Genomic DNA, 16,342 nt, shown 5'->3' with positions numbered 1-16,342 from the left:
GGGCTCATGTTGCCGGTGGCTGCTGTGGGTGTGGTGAATTTCTTCCACTTCCCCTTAACTGCTTCTCCATTTCCGTTCCAGTTGTTTACAGTGTTGTTTAGTCTGAGGACTTCTGTGTGCCAACTGGAATGTTTTCCAGTTTTTGTTGAGTGGCTTTATGTCATGGCAGCCAGAGTGTCGGCACAGTTGATGGGCCATTTGTTGAAGTTCTCCATGTCGTGTTCCAGAAGGCCAGTGGCTTCCAGTTTGTTCTCATGCAGGGCAGACATCCAATCCACTTCTGTTAGATTATTCTAGTGACAGCATGTTGGGCTCGCTGTGGGGATTCTTCTGTGTTGAAGGATGATGATGTGGAATCTAACTATGGGTAGTTTGTCCAGGTGACATATCTTGGTTTGATGATTGTGCTGTTGTTGCAGGATGTGAAGACAGGATCAACGATGTGTCCAGTGGCTTTGATGGACTCAGTGCGGCGTTGTGTTACTCCCAGATTTCCAAGGCTGTCAAGAAGGGCAGCTGAGTTGTGGTCAGTTATGTATTCTAGATGACAATTGAGGTCTTCTAACTAGGAGGATGAATATGCTGGAGTCAAGGACTAGTGAGACCACTTTCTCCACACACCCAAATCCTAAAAGTAACCAAGCTCCTACTATGCACAACCTTCACTCTGTGCACAGCTCTTCACCTAGAGCTCACTTCCTCCACACACCGAAGCTCCATTAGACAGCCTACTATGGACTGTCAATGCTCAGAGCAGAGCCCTTTATGAAAAAACCTTCTCTAGACACCCAGGCCCAATTAGGGGCCCATGCCCATAATAAACCCAGCTTTCACCCTACGCAGAATTATGCTACATCTACAAAAAATGGCACAGTAAAGCTGCCTAAATGCGATAGCACACTTTATGCAGCCTTGCACCAAAGCAGATACCTTTGCACGATAGTGCAAGAGTGTCTATGTTGTAGTCAGGATAGTTTTTATGCAGGAAGTATTCCCTTAATATTATGCATTTGCTGCTATTTCAGACTACTATGATACACTCACATAGCAAACAACATTATATTTTTCTAGTTTTAAAGCAGTAAAGGTGGTTTTGAAGAGAATTATTTTGTTTGTGGTCGCTTTTAAACTGTTGTAATTTTTTTATTAATTTCAACAGTCAAAACAAAAATAGAGCATATAAATTGGGCGAACGAACAAAAACAACTTCCCCTCAAATACTTGTGCACCAACACTAACATGTCCCTTATAGACATACTCTGTGCTCCACTGTGGACCACTTTTTTGCACCTCCAGCAGTAAATCATCATCTCCTGGCCACCCTAGTGTGGTTGCCATCTTGTAGTGATCATAAGTACAACGTCAAACAATGCTTAGTACCACAAGGTCCCATCTCAAATGTGTAAACTGGTATGTATATGGGTCTACTTGTTGCTAATTTATGAAGTTGATATTTGTCAAGTGTGAACAGTGTGTGTGACCTAGATGTAATTCAACACATGAACATCTGTGTACATTAATATTGGTACCGACATAGTGTCTGGGTAGTCATCAAAGGCAAACCTCCAAATGGAGGTTGCCATCTTAACAAAAGAGAATGTAAACTGTGAAACATTGCTCAGCAACAAGAACAGTTATACATGATTCGTACAAAAGCATAGACACAAGTCTCCTAATTTGAAACGCCCATGTTGCATGATCAGAATCAATGTATGCCAAATCAGAACACAATCTGCGACCTAATGTACATTGACACACATACAATAGTATCCGTAAAAGTAAAGACATAATGTCAAAAGGTGTCATAACGGGTGACAGTTGGCTGATACATAAAATTCTGCCCCTTGTATATTAATGGATCTTCTTAATTCCACTCTACGGGAGGGGTTTGTCCCTTAGTATTGGAAATATGCAATGGTCCTTCCACTTTCAAAGAATGCTAATTTAGACCCATCCAATTTGTTGAATTTTCGCCCAATTTATCTGCTTCGTATCTGCTCCACAATTCTAGAGATAAATGTAAATGATCACTTCGCTTAAACTTATCAGTCACAAGTGGGATTAGACTGCAGGATAAATGGTGTGGTCAGATATTTGGGAAGAAATAGGTATAGGAATATGTTAGACTAATTTTCTGATTTGTTACCTTTCCTTCAAATTGTAAAGCGCTCTGATATCCTTCAAGGGATCAAGTTTGCGCTATATAAAACTTTATAAATAAAAAATATATATATATACCATCGTATGTGAAGGACACCAAAGATTTCCTTATCAAAATTCAAGGAGTCCAATAGCAGAATGACTTCCTGCTCATTACCATGGATGTCAGCTCATTATATACGATCATTGAGCACGAGCGTCGCATCTCGGCCAAATACCTGTCCAAAAGATCAGTGAGACACATGGAGCATACCAATATGACCATTGAAATTATCAGTTACAGCGCCAGGAAACCCATGGTGTGAGCGCGCTTTACAAATCCCACCTAACATAACATAACATAACAACAACTTCTTCCTGTTTGATGGCAACATTTTTAAACAGATCCTTGGCAAAGCCATGGGCGTGTTTCGCTCCTAGTTTTGCTAACTTGCTCCTAGGAGCCTGGGAAGATGAAATCAGGAAGGACATTAAGTTCAGTGAGGATTTCAATCAGGTGATCCTGTGGCTCAGGTATATAGATGACCTGTTTGTGAACTGGAAGGACACCACAAGTGATGCAAGCGATTTGATACACAGATTAAATCTTAACAATCTAAATCTCGTACTTACCAGTAACAGTAACAGCGCTGTTGAATTTTTAGATGTGAGGGTCAAAATTGTCAATAATACCATTCATACCAGTCTGTTTAGAAAAGCTACAGCTGGTAACAGCCTACTTCACGCCATGAGCAGCCATTCCGATAACCTCGAATGGAGCATCCCCTATGGCAGAGGTCTTCAAACTTTTATAGGTTGAGCCCCCCCAGCTGAATTATTTTTAGATGTTGGGCTCCCGACCACCTGACAGAAGTATATAGAATCTGGTACACTACAAAATTGATCGCCACACGCATTTTTCGGGCCATATCCAGCAAATAATGTTCAACACAATAAGAGTGTTTAGTAAACTGCAGGTTTGAGAGTGGGTGTGGTGAAATGACAGAGTCTTATTACACAACTCAAAACACATTGTTCCAAGATAAAATGTGCGCAAATAGTGTTTACTAGGATGCTTTGTTTTACTCATGACATAGATTGATAATAACACCACCAACATAAATCTGAAGGGTGAGCCTGTTTTTCGCCTCAGAGACGGTCAATCTGTGGATGGATTTTTGCTACTGCCATCCTCAGGTTGTGCTCCACATCCAGTACTTATTCTTTAATACCGCAAATGCTGAGAACCCAATCTGACATAAATAGGACGAGCTGAAAGGCAAGAGAGTTTTGATAGCAGTTTCTCTCAAAGCTGAATATTCTGCAGACATTTTCAGCCAAAACAGTGACTGTAAGTGAGACAGTGTTGTCAGATTTTTCGAGCACTCCCTAGCTCAGGGCTGGTACACGAGAAACAATTTTTCTCTAGAAATCAGTAACAAACGTTTTAGGCAGCATTATAATGGGATAATTCCCACCAAGCAGTTGTGGATCCGAAGAGAAAGTTGAAAGTCCACAGAGAGGGCGCTGAATGAACACCTAATCGAGAATTCCTTAGTGGTACGATAATTTGCTTGCCTGAAGCAGTGGGGGTTTAGGACACATCTGGCTTATGTTTAAAAAAAATAGAACTAATAATAAGTTGATGATGTTGCCTATTTTACTTCAGAGCAATGTTGTCTGACAGACTTTGCGTTGGAATGGACATGTTAAGGATTTTGGGTGTCCTGGGACCAAACTATTTTGGGGGCCCCTGTCCAGAACACCTTTGAGATTAAATGATTCCCTTTCATCTCTGCCATACCCTCGTTAGCCAGGCTACTAATGGTGTACAGGCGCTATGGTCAAAATTCTAATGCCCACATGCATCAAACTGAATTGCATTTGCAAACGGTGCGAATTGCAAAATTCGGCCGTTTGCGAATGCAATTCATTGATTTGGGATGCATTAACCTTTTTTGCTTTTTTCGCAATTTAAGAAATCACAATTTATTTGCGATTTCTTATTTCTTAATGCATAGCCATTTGCGAATTCTTAATTGCGATTCCTTATTTTTCGCAATTAAGAATTCGCAAACGGGAAGATTGATGCATGTGGCCGTAAAAGTGTTTACATCTAATATTCAGAGATAGTGATGTGTGTTTTCACTGTTGTAACAAAGCAGTAGCCCACTAATTTTACAGCGAATAATATCTGTGATATCCTCCAATTTCTCATATGTGAGGACCCGTTTTGATCTAAAATAAACTTTTGTATGGTTTTTGCATGAAACAAACATATTTCTCGGCAAATAGTAATAGACTCACTCACATCAATCACATTAAAAAGAACTGAAACAAAACTGTATTTACAAGAATCTGTGTAGGAATTATTCCATGTCATCAGGGCAAAAGCAGAGCTGTATCTATCAAGGGGCCCTCTTAAAGGCTGGATTGCAGTGCATGTAAATGTGTCCTTTTGTAATTTGGGACGAAAACCTTGATGGGGCACAACATGCCCATACTTGTATACAGGGGCACAGCTAGACCCAAACATCGGGTGGGGGCTAACACTCCCAGGCAGGGCTGGCCCTAGCAGTGGTCACGCATAGTGCAACAATTTTATTTTGGTGCCCCTTCCCCATTTCCTCCTTCTCCATGAATTTCCTCACTACCACTCCCCAACAAGGCACCTCATCTCTCTATAGCACATTTCTGGCAAAAATTTCATTTTTTTTATAGCACTGCTCATTGTTTACTCACACTCAGTTCCTTGATCTGGATGGCAAATGTTTTTTGTAACAGGCACATTAAACCTTTGTGCGGTGTGGGTGGCAGGAGTGCCCATGTGAGTATACGGTGAGCCATGTGACAGTGTGAAGGTAAGGTAAGAGGAGTGAATGCAGGGTGAGTGAGGTGACCATATGAATGTGGGTGAGGATGTTAGTACAGAGTGGGACAAATAAATGTATGGTTAGTGATGGGCCTATTTGAGTGATATTGCAGACTGAGCAGTGAGGGGGATAGGTGAATGAAGTGTCACATGAGTGCAGGTTGAGTAGTGTGCACATGTGAATACAGGGTGAGGTTCAGGGTGAACAGCGCAAGCGCATTGTGAGTGCAGAGTGATCACTGTGAGTGCAGGGTAAGCAGGTGAATGGTGTGAGTGCATCGGGATCAGTGTGAGGGCATTGTGATTGCTGTGAGTGCATGTTGAGAAGGAAAGTGAAGGGCGAGAATGAGGAGTGAGTTTTCTGAATGCAAGGTGCATTCCCAGACACTTGAAGTAACTCAGCATGTTATTGACGGCAGCATAGGGTTTCAGATATGTTAAACTATTGCTATTATGGCATAAACCAGGGATCAGGGTGGAGTAAATAAATGTGATAATCTTGCAACAAACTTCCAGTTTTATCATTAGGGTTGCCAGCTCATTATTTTGATGTCCCGGGCGGTACAAAAATAAGCAGTCCCCTAAAGCTGTATTATCGGCACTTGTCTGTGCATACTTTGAACAGCAAATATAAATAGAAAGCACTTTTTTTAAAAACACTTTTTATCAAGAAACAAAAAGGGAACATACAGAAGGAAACAAAAAACAAAACAAAAAAAAAATCAGGTGATCGCATAGAGTCGTCATCACATGGGTCATTATGGCTAGGTACAGAATCATATGCAACAATATTCAGTGCTAGGATCATGGGGATTCTTGCGCTTCCGATTCCACTCACGGTGGCAGTGATTCACAAATTTCTCCTTGGTGACTATTCCACGCCCCCCATATCTTCCCCCACTTCTTTGGGCAGCCCTTCGTCATGTACACTGACCTCTCTCTGAACATGCACCAGTCTAGATCTTCCGCCCACTTAGTGACTCGGGGTAGTTGACTGGCCCCCCAGAGCTGAGCTATATTCCGTTTGGCCACCATGTATGCCAGCGTCACCCATTGTTTCTGGTACACAATCAGATCTGTAAGCTACCACACATTCAACAAACACCTTCGAGCTTCAGGCCGTATCACCGCACTCAATACTTCTCTTAGTTAATCGTAGATCTTTGTCCAAAATATCTGTAGCGCCACACAATGACAGAGAATATGCATTAAGGTGCCGGATTCTCCACACTCTCTCCTACGCTCTCCATTCCCTCCATGCCCCATTCGCACCAATCAAGGCCCAGTTATGTAGGACCTGTGCAATATCTTCAGTTGCACAAGTCAGAGCCTCATCTGAATGGCCACTACCTTCGGGGAGGAAACAGCCTGCACCCAATCTTTGTTGTCTAATTCTAACCCATCTGCACTCCACTGGGCTCTGATTCACTCCAACTGGCTCTCCATATTGTTGACCAGCTTCCTGTATATCAAAGAAATAGTTTTCTCAGGAAGATATCCATCTAGTACCCGGTCCTCAAGAGGCAATGCCTCCGGGAGTACAGTGCCCTTAGGGACATGGGTGATGAGGGCATGCCTCACCTGCCGATATCGGAAATGTTCATTATCATGCAAGCTATATAATTTTTTAAGAGACTCAAATGTATGTATCGTGCCCTTTCCCAAGACATCTTTTATCGGAGTAATTCCAATGAGGTCCCACTTGTCGAAGCCCTTGGTTTTCCACAGGCTACCCAGCTTATCCGAGTTCAGCAGGGGAGTGGCCAACGTCAGTCTGCCCTCCCAACATAGATATCTGTTGGCCACATGCCACACCTGTATCGCATGCGCGGTTGGGCCAGCCAGCGGAAACCTTCCCGGTCTGGAATACAGAGCTCTATCTATCATCCCACCGGAGGCCTGAGCCCGGTCCATGGCATAACCTGGGTCGCCTGGGGGTCTGTAGACAATATGGTTCACAGCAGCCAGCTGCGATGCCCAGTAGTACTTCCTTAAATCCGGGAGTCCAATCCCGCCGTAATACTACGGGAGAGTTAGCTTGACGAACGCTGTTCGGGGCTTGCGGTCCCACAGGAGCTGCCTCTGGAGAGTCTCAAACCCCCTGAAGTAGGAGGCGGGCACCGTGTCAATCGAGTTCTGAAGGGCATACAAGAACCGGGGCAGAGCCATCATCTTGAAGAGAGCGGCTCTCCCGAGCAAGGACAGTGGAAGCGCCTTCCAGCGCTCCACATGTTTCTTACACCTGGTCAATGGGGAAGCCAAGTTATTAGCCTACTGCATCTGTGGATCAAGCATAATATATATGCCTAAGTACTTAAAGCCTACCGTCTCTATCTGAATTGCGCACGATTGTGGAATCACCGGCGAGTCGCCCACTAGGAAAAAGAGCACCGATTTTGCCCAGTTTATAGCTAATCCGGAGTATCTACCAAAAATGCCTAGCACGTCCAGAAAGTTTCTCAGGGATTCCTTGGGATTAGTAAGATAAAGCAAAATGTCATCTGCGTATAATGAGATCTTGTCTTCCCAGTCTGGCGACCATCGTAAACCCCAAATCGATCTATCCCATCTGACCCAAGCCACCAGGGGCTCCATTGGCAGCGCAAAAAAGCAATGGGGACAGTGGGCAACCCTGCCTCATACCCCTTTCCAACGGAAAGTCACTGGACTTACAGTTATTGACAACCACTCTAGCCAGGGGGTTTGCATATAGTAGTCGCACCCAACCAATAAACTCACTTCCAAAGCCCAGTTTCGCCAAAACCGCAAATAGATACTGCCACTCCACCCTATCCAACGCCATAGTGGCATCTAGGGACACTAACACTGTAGGTTCATGGATCTTTGAAGAACCCCCAAGGACACCGTGTAACCTCCGCAAGTTCAGCGCCATGTTACGACGCGGCATGAAACCGAATTGGTCCGGGTGGACCAAAATCGTAATCACCTTAACCAACCGAGTGGCAAGGAGTTTCGCTAGTATTTTGGGCTCTGCATTAAGGAGCAAGATAGGTCTATACGAGGAGCATTGTGTCTTGGGCTTACCCAATTTATGTATGACCACTATATTGGCCACTCGCTGGTTGTATGGAAGCTGACCCTTCTCCTTGCTTTCCAAGAACATGGCCCGGACATGCGGGGCAAGTCTGCCGGCATTTAATTTATACAACTCAATCAGTATCCCATTAGGGCCCATTGCTTTACCGGATTTTATTTGCCTTATAGCCTGCGCAACTTCATCATCCGAGAAAGAAGAGTCAACATAACTCCTGTCCTCCAACGACAAAACTTGGCATAACAATGTCCCTGATCATTTGGCTATTTTCTGTCTCGGTGAACTCACTACCGGCAGTATAGACCTTCTTACAGTACTCCGATAGCTCATCCGCCACCTCCTGTGGATCCGTAATTCTGTGGGACTCCAGTCCTGTCTAACTCAGGTACCAGCCTGGATGCCCGCTCATCGTGCTCAAGCCATGCGATCAATTTACCGGCTTTGTCGCCATGCTCATATATGCGGCTGTGCACGGCATTGTTTTGAGCAATCGCTCTCTCCCTCACAATACCTTTATATTCCTCCTGTCGGAGCCTCAAAAGGTGAAGGCATGCAGATGTGCAGGATTCAGTGACCCTCTTCTCCAAAAGTATAACATCAGCCTCTTTCTGAGCCACCTCAGCCTGACATTTCTTCTTCTTCCCCATCACTAAGGATATGACCTCACCTCTCAATACCGTTTTGTACGCTTCCCACTGTGCCAAACTCACCGACCCCACGTTCTCCAGGAAGTAGCGATCCGACATCCGGAGCACCTCTTTTTTAATGGCCGGGTCTTTTAATTGCCAGGCACTTATAGGAGCTATCATTCCCACTGCCGGTCGACCAAGGGCGAGGTCTAGCCACAATGGGGAATGGTCAGAGATACCCCTGCCAAGGGACTTCACCTCTTGAATCATGATCGCTATCGCCACTGGCAGCAATATGTAGTCTAACCTCAACAAGCTCCCATGTGCAGCAGAATTGTGAGTGTCAGCGTTGGGTTGCGTATTCACCAGCTATCGACCAGACCGAGCGTATCTAGGAATTCTGAGAGCCCTCTCTGTGATTGTCCGAGCACTCGTGGTGGGCTACGTTCAACCTCTCCATCCAGTACGGCATTAAAATTGCCTCCCAAGACTAGACCGCCAAGGGGCAACGTGAGAAAAATGGAGCCCAGATCGCGAAAGGTCTCAGGGTGGAGGCCCGGTGGGACATATATAGATAGTAAGGTGACCGTCCGGCCCCCCACTTACCCCGACACTACCGCATATCTACCACTCTGATCTAACCACGTAGCCTGCACCGACAGGAGAAAGGAATTCTTGCCCAAAATCCCGACCCTCCTGGAACCGGTGGTAAACCCAGAGTGCACCACCAACTTATACCCCACTTTATGGAGGGCCATGCTTCTATTACCAACTAGGTGCATCTCCTGCAGCAACACCACATCAGGGGAGTGTCTCCTAATCAGGCAGGTGATCATCCCTCTCTTGATCTTCTCACCCAGACAATTCACATTCCAGCCTAGCACTCTCATCCCCGATCCTCGGCTACCCTGAGCCATTTAACCTACGTAAGAGGCATCTCGCTACATTATCATCACCAGACTCAAAAAGAAAAGAGAAAAAAAACTGTAAAGGAAAACAACAACTGCACAAACACTTTCCCATCCCGCCTCCCCCTCCCTGCACCCCTGCTCGCGGCGTTCGCCAATCCCCAATTCGCCCCATAATCTAACTAACCGACTATCTAAATGTAGATCAGAGGAGGATGTCAGAGCCCCGCCGCTCCGCCCCCGAACATAGGAACCTATACTGTGCCTGATACAGCACACAACCAAAACAAGCCGCTCTGTAACAGTGCCTAGTAAGTGGTCTCCCTCCCCACATGTTCGCGCTGCGCAAGCGACAACAATACATATCATTCCTGTTCTTGTGCACCCGGTCCATCCTCGCCACCGCCACCCCGGCCCTCCCCCCGTGGGGCAAGACTTTCCAGCCAATCAGAAGCAATCTCAGTGTTGTCGAAAAACCAACTTTTACCCTCCAATTCAACTCGTAACTTGGCCGGGAACAACATTGCATATTTTAAGCCCCTGTCACTAAGCCGCTTCTTTACTCCGAGGAAACTCTGCCGCTGCCTCCTGACCGTGTGAGTAAAGTCTGGAAAAAAAAGTGAGGGTGGAGTTCTCGTATTTCAAGGGGCCCACCGATCTGAAGGCCTGCAGGATAGCGTCTCTATCTCTAAAGTTGAGCACTCTTGCAATCAGCGGACGCGGTGGGGCCCCCAGCCTCAGTCTCCCACCCAGAATTCTATGCGCACGTTCAATCGTGAAAAAGTTCCCCAATCCTTTCGGTTTCAGATGGTTGAGGATAACGTCTTCTATAAAGAGATCCGGGGTCAAACCTTCAGCTTTCTCCGCGACGCCAATTATGCGTACGTTATTCCTCCGGGCCCGTCCTTCGTATTCATCCAGCTTGCGGCTTGCCAAGTCACTGGAAGCCCTAAAAGCACGAACTTCCTGCTGCAATTGCGAGACGGTACAAAAGGGGGTGGTAATGGACGGAGCATCTGAACCAATCAAACACTCACACCCAGTCAATAGATCTGGGTTTAATCCATCACCGTTCTTTAGCCCACTTGGCCACCCCAGTTCAGACATGGCTATATGCAAATCAGTATGACCCTGTGCCTCATGGGAACAGTCCAGCCAGAACTGCCAAGCCATGCCTTCCCTGGACCGGAAACAAGCTTCCGAGGACCGGTTTCTGGCATTGCAACCGTCTTCAGCCCGGCTTGCTTGAATCCAGTGGCAAAGTGAGCAAGGGACTCACGTCTGAACATACCCAGCCACACTTATTGCGGCCAAAAGCGGTACAAAAGGGGGTGGTAATGGACGGAGCATCTGAACCAATCAAACACTCACACCCAGTCAAAAAATCTGGGTTTAATCCATCACCGTTCTTTAGCCCACTCTGCCACCCCAGTTCAGACATGGCTATATGCAAATCAGTCTGACCCTGTGCCTCATGGGAACAGTCCAGCCCGAACTGCCAAGCCATGCCTTCCCTGGACCGGAAAAAAGCTTCCGAGGACCGGTTTCTGGCATTGCAGCCGTCTTCAGCTCGGCTTGCTTGAATCCAGTGGCGAAGTGAACAAGGGACTCACGTCTGAGCATACCCTGCCACACTTATGGCGGCCAAAAGCGGTACAAAAGGGGGTGGTAATGGACGGAGCATCTGAACCAATCAAACACTCACACCCAGTCAAAAGATCTGGGTTTAATCCATCACCGTTCTTTAGCCTACTCTGCCACCCCAGTTCAGACATGGCTATATGCAAATCAGTCTGACCCTGTGCCTCATGGGAACAGTCCAGCGCGAACTGCCAAGCCATGCCTTCCCTGGACCGGAAACAAGCTTCCGAGCACCGGTTTCTGGCATTGCAGCCGTCTTGAGCCCGGTTTGCTTGAATCCAGTGGCAAAGTGAGCAAGGGACTCACGTCTGAGCATATCCTGCCACACTTATGGCGGCCAAAAGCGGTACAAAAGGGGGTGGTAATGGACGGAGCATCTGAACCAATCAAACACTCACACCCAGTCAAAAGATCTGGGTTTAATCCATCACCGTTCTTTAGCCCTCTCTGCCACCCCAGTTCAGACATGGCTATATGCAAATCAGTCTGACCCTGTGCCTCATGGGAACAGTCCAGCCCGAACTGCCAAGCCATGCCTTCCCTGGACCGGAAACAAGCTTCTGAGGACCGGTTTCTGGCTTTGCATCTGTCTTCAGCCCGGCTTGCTCGAATTCAGTGGCAAAGTGAGCAAGGGACTCATGCCTGAGCAAACCCTGCCACACTTATGGCGGCCAAAAGCGGTACAAAAAGTGGTGGTAATGGACGGAGCAACTGAACCAATCAAACACTCACACCCTGTCAAAAGATCTGGGTTTAATCCATCACCGTTCTTTAGCCCACTCTGCCACCCCAGTTCAGACATGGCTATATGCAAATCTGTCTCACTCTGTGCCTCATGGGAACAGTCCAGCCCGAACTGCCAAGCCATGCCTTCCCTAGACCGGAAACAAGCTTCCGAGGACCGGTTTCTGGCATTGCAACCGTCTTCAGCCCGGCTTGCTTGAATCCAGTGGCAAAGTGAGCAAGGGACTCACGTCTGAACATACCCAGCCACACTTATTGCGGCCAAAAGCGGTACAAAAGGGGGTGGTAATGGACGGAGCATCTGAACCAATCAAACACTCACACCCAGTCAAAAGATCTGGGTTTAATCCATCACTGTTCTTTAGCCCACTCTGCCATCCCAGTTCAGACATGGCTATATGCAAATCAGTCTGACCCTGTGCCTCATGGGAACAGTCCAGCCCGAACTCCCAAGCCATGCCTTCCCTGGACCGGAAACAAGCTTTGGAGGACCGGTCTCTGGCATTGCAGCCGTCTTCAGCCCGGCTTGCTTGAATCCAGTGGCAAAGTGAACAAGGGACTCACGTCTGAGCATACCCTGCCACACTTATGGCGGCCAAAAGCGGTACAAAAGGGGGTGGTAATGGACGGAGCATCTGAACCAATCAAACACTCACACCCAGTCAAAAAATCTGGGTTTAATCCATCACCGTTCTTTAGCCCACTCTGCCACCCCAGTTCAGACATGGCTATATGCAAATCAGTCTGACCCTGTGCCTCATGGGAACAGTCCAGCCCGAACTGCCAAGCCATGCCTTCCCTGGACCGGAAACAAGCTTCCGAGGACCGGTTTCTGGCATTGCAGCCGTCTTCAGCCCGGCTTGCTTGAATCCAGTCGCAAAGTGAGCAAGGGACTCATGTCTGAGCATACCCTGCCACACTTATGGCGACCAAAAGCGGTATAAAAGGGGGTGGTAATGGACGGAGCATCTGAACCAATCAAACACTCACACCCAGTCAAAAGATCTGGGTTTAATAAATCACTGTTCTTTAGCCCACTCTGCCACCCCAGTTCAGACATGGCTATATGCAAATCAGTCTGACCCTGTGCCTCATGGGAACAGTCCAGCCCGAACTGCCAAGCCATGCCTTCCTTGGACCGGAAACAAGCTTCCGAGGACTGGTTTCTGGCATTGCAGCCGTCTTCAGCCCGGCTTGCTTGAATCCAGTGCAAAGTGAGCAAGGGACTCACGTCTGAGCATACCCTGCCACACTTATGGCGGCCAAAAGCGGTACAAGAGGGGGTGGTAATGGACGGAGCATTTGAACCAATCAAACACTCACACCCAGTCAAAAGATCTGGGTTTAATCCATCACCGTTCTTTAGCCCACTCTGCCACCCCAGTTCAGACATGGCTATATGCAAATCAGTCTGACCCTGTGCCTCATGGGAACAGTCCAGCCCGAACTGCCAAGCCATGCCTTCCCTGGACCGGAAACAAGCTTCCGAGGACCGGTTTCTGGCATTACAGCCGTCTTCAGCCCGGCTTGCTTGAATCCAGTGGCAAAGTGATCAAGGGACTCACGTCTGAGCATACCCTGCCACACTTATGGCGACCAAAAGCGGTATAAAAGGGGGTGGTAATGGACGGAGCATCTGAACCAATCAAACACTCACACCCAGTCAAAAGATCTGGGTTTAATCCATCACTGTTCTTTAGCCCACTCTGCCACCCCAGTTCAGACATGGCTATATGCAAATCAGTCTGACCCTGTGCCTCATGGGAACAGTCCAGCCCGAACTGCCAAGCCATGCCTTCCCTGGACCTGAAACAAGCTTCCGAGGACCGGTTTCTGGCATTGCAGCCGTCTTCAGCCCGGCTTGCTTGAATCTAGTGGCAAAGTGAGCAAGGGACTCACGTCTGAGCATACCCTGCCACACTTATGGCGGCCAAAAGCGGTACAAGAGGGGGTGGTAATGGACGGAGCATTTGAACCAATCAAACACTCACACCCAGTCAAAAGATCTGGGTTTAATCCATCACCGTTCTTTAGCCCACTCTGCCACACCAGTTCAGACATGGCTATATGCAAATCAGTCTGACCCTGTGCCTCATGGGAACAGTCCAGCCCGAACTGCCAAGCCATGCCTTCCCTGGACCGGAAACAAGCTTCCGAGGGCCGGTTTCTGGCATTGAAGCCATCTTCAACCCGGCTTGCTTGAATCCAGTGGCAAAGTGAGCAAGGGACTCCCGTCTGAGCATACCCTGCCACACTTATGGCAGCCAAAAGCGGTACAAAAGGGGGTGGTAATGGACGGAGCATCTGAACCAATCAAACACTCACACCCAGTCAAAAGATCTGGGTTTAATCCTTCACCGTTCTTTAGCCCACTCTGCCACCCCAGTTCAGACATGGCTACATGCAAATCAGTCTGACCCTGTGCCTCATGGGAACAGTCCAGCCCAAACTGCCAAGCCATGCTTTCCCTGGACCAGAAACAAGCTTCCGAGGACCGGTTTCTGGCATTGCATCCGTCTTCAGCCCGGCTTGCTCGAATCCAGTGGCAAAGTGAGCAAGGGACTCATGCCTGAGCATACCCTGCCACACTTATGGCGGCCAAAAGCGGTACAAAAGGTGGTGGTAATGGACGGAGCATCTGAACCAATCAAACACTCACACCCAGTCAAAAGATCTGGGTTTAATCCATCACCGTTCTTTAGCCCACTCTGCCACCCCAGTTCAGACATGGCTATATGCAAATCTGTATGACTCCGTGCCTCATGGGAACAGTCCAGCCCGAACTGCCAAGCTATGCCTTCCCTGGACCCGAAACAAGCTTCCGAGGACCGGTTTCTGGCATTGCAGCCGTCTTCAGCCCGGCTTGCTTGAATCCAGTGGCAAAGTGAGCAAGGGACTCACGCCTGAGCATACCCTGCCACACTTACGGCGCCCAAAAGCGGTACAAAAGGGGGTGGTAATGGACGGAGCATCTGAACCAATCAAACACTCACACCCAGTCAAAAGATCTGGGTTTAATCCATCACCGTTCTTTAGCCCACTCTGCCACCCCAGTTCAGACATGGCTATATGCAAATCAGTCTGACCCTGTGCCTCATGGGAACAGTCCAGCCCGTACTGCCAAGCCAAGCAATTGCAACACATCATCTGTCAAACTCGCGGTTTTAATATCTAGGGACTTAACCTTCTCACTGGTTTTGGTGAGATCAGCTCTGATCAGGTTGACCTCAATGGATACCGTGTCCAACTTGTGGTCCAGCGACTCCATCTGCTGCCCCTAGGAGGTCTTAATACCATCTATGGCGGCCATCACGTCTTGCAATGTGGGTTCTGGTGCTGAGCCTGTAGAATCTCGATTTCCATTGCTGGATCCAGCCTGCCTAAAAAATTATAGGCCCTATCTCACTCCTGCCCTACCCAGTGAAGATTGTGGAACGGGTTGTGAGCAGAGCACTCTCTCAGTTTGTGGAGGGCAATGACCTGCTGGATGAGGTCCAGTTTGGCTTTCACCCAGAGCATGGAACTGAGACTGCTCTGCTGATCATGTTAGACGACCTTCGTATGCGTGCAGACAAGGATCAACATGCCATCCTTATCCTATTAGATCTGTCTGCTGGTCCTCCTGAAATGACTGGAGGGCATTGGCGTTGCTGGGCAAGCACTAAAATGGTTCCACGCCTATTTATCTGACAGATGTCAGGCGGTGGCCCTCTACCCTTTTCAGTCTGAGTTTATCAAAGCCCATCATGGTGTGCCGCAGGCATTTTCCATAGGAAACTTTAGACAAGGCTACAGGTCAAACTGCTGAACGGAATTACACCAAATGTGGCAGGGAGAAAGGTCTTGGTCCAGAAAGCGCAGTTTTGTTGAAATGGTGTAAATCTGTTTAGTAGTTTTTGAGATGTTAAAGTAAAAAAAAGATATATATATATATATCTGGACGGTGTCTAACTGCCGAGCATGAGCTTGCCTCTGATTGGCTGCTAATACTTCAAACCAGGAAGTGTTCTCTGATTGGCTGCTAACCCTTCAAGCCAGGAAGTGTTAGCAGCCATCTTGTACCTCGCATCGAGTGAAAATATGAAAGAAAATTCCCGAGGGGATTTATTATAACGGAGCTCTGTCTGTGCCAGATACCCCTGTCACGCTGCGTCTCCCACATCAGCAGGTAGCGCACCCTCTTCCCCCATCAACAGCATACCTCCAACAACCTTATTGGGCCCACAAATCTCCCTCTGCGAACCACTTGTCGGCTCACAGCTCTTCGGGTGCGTGTTCTCAGGCCTGCAGTTGTATCTGTCAAGCCAAGAATGGAAATATACCATTGGTCTCCCTCTGCGAGATAAGCTTTTCA

Source organism: Lissotriton helveticus, chromosome 6 (genome assembly GCF_964261635.1).
Source record: "Lissotriton helveticus chromosome 6, aLisHel1.1, whole genome shotgun sequence".
In the NCBI taxonomy this organism is placed as follows: Eukaryota; Metazoa; Chordata; class Amphibia; order Caudata; family Salamandridae; genus Lissotriton; species Lissotriton helveticus.
This window is presented reverse-complemented; position numbering follows the sequence as displayed.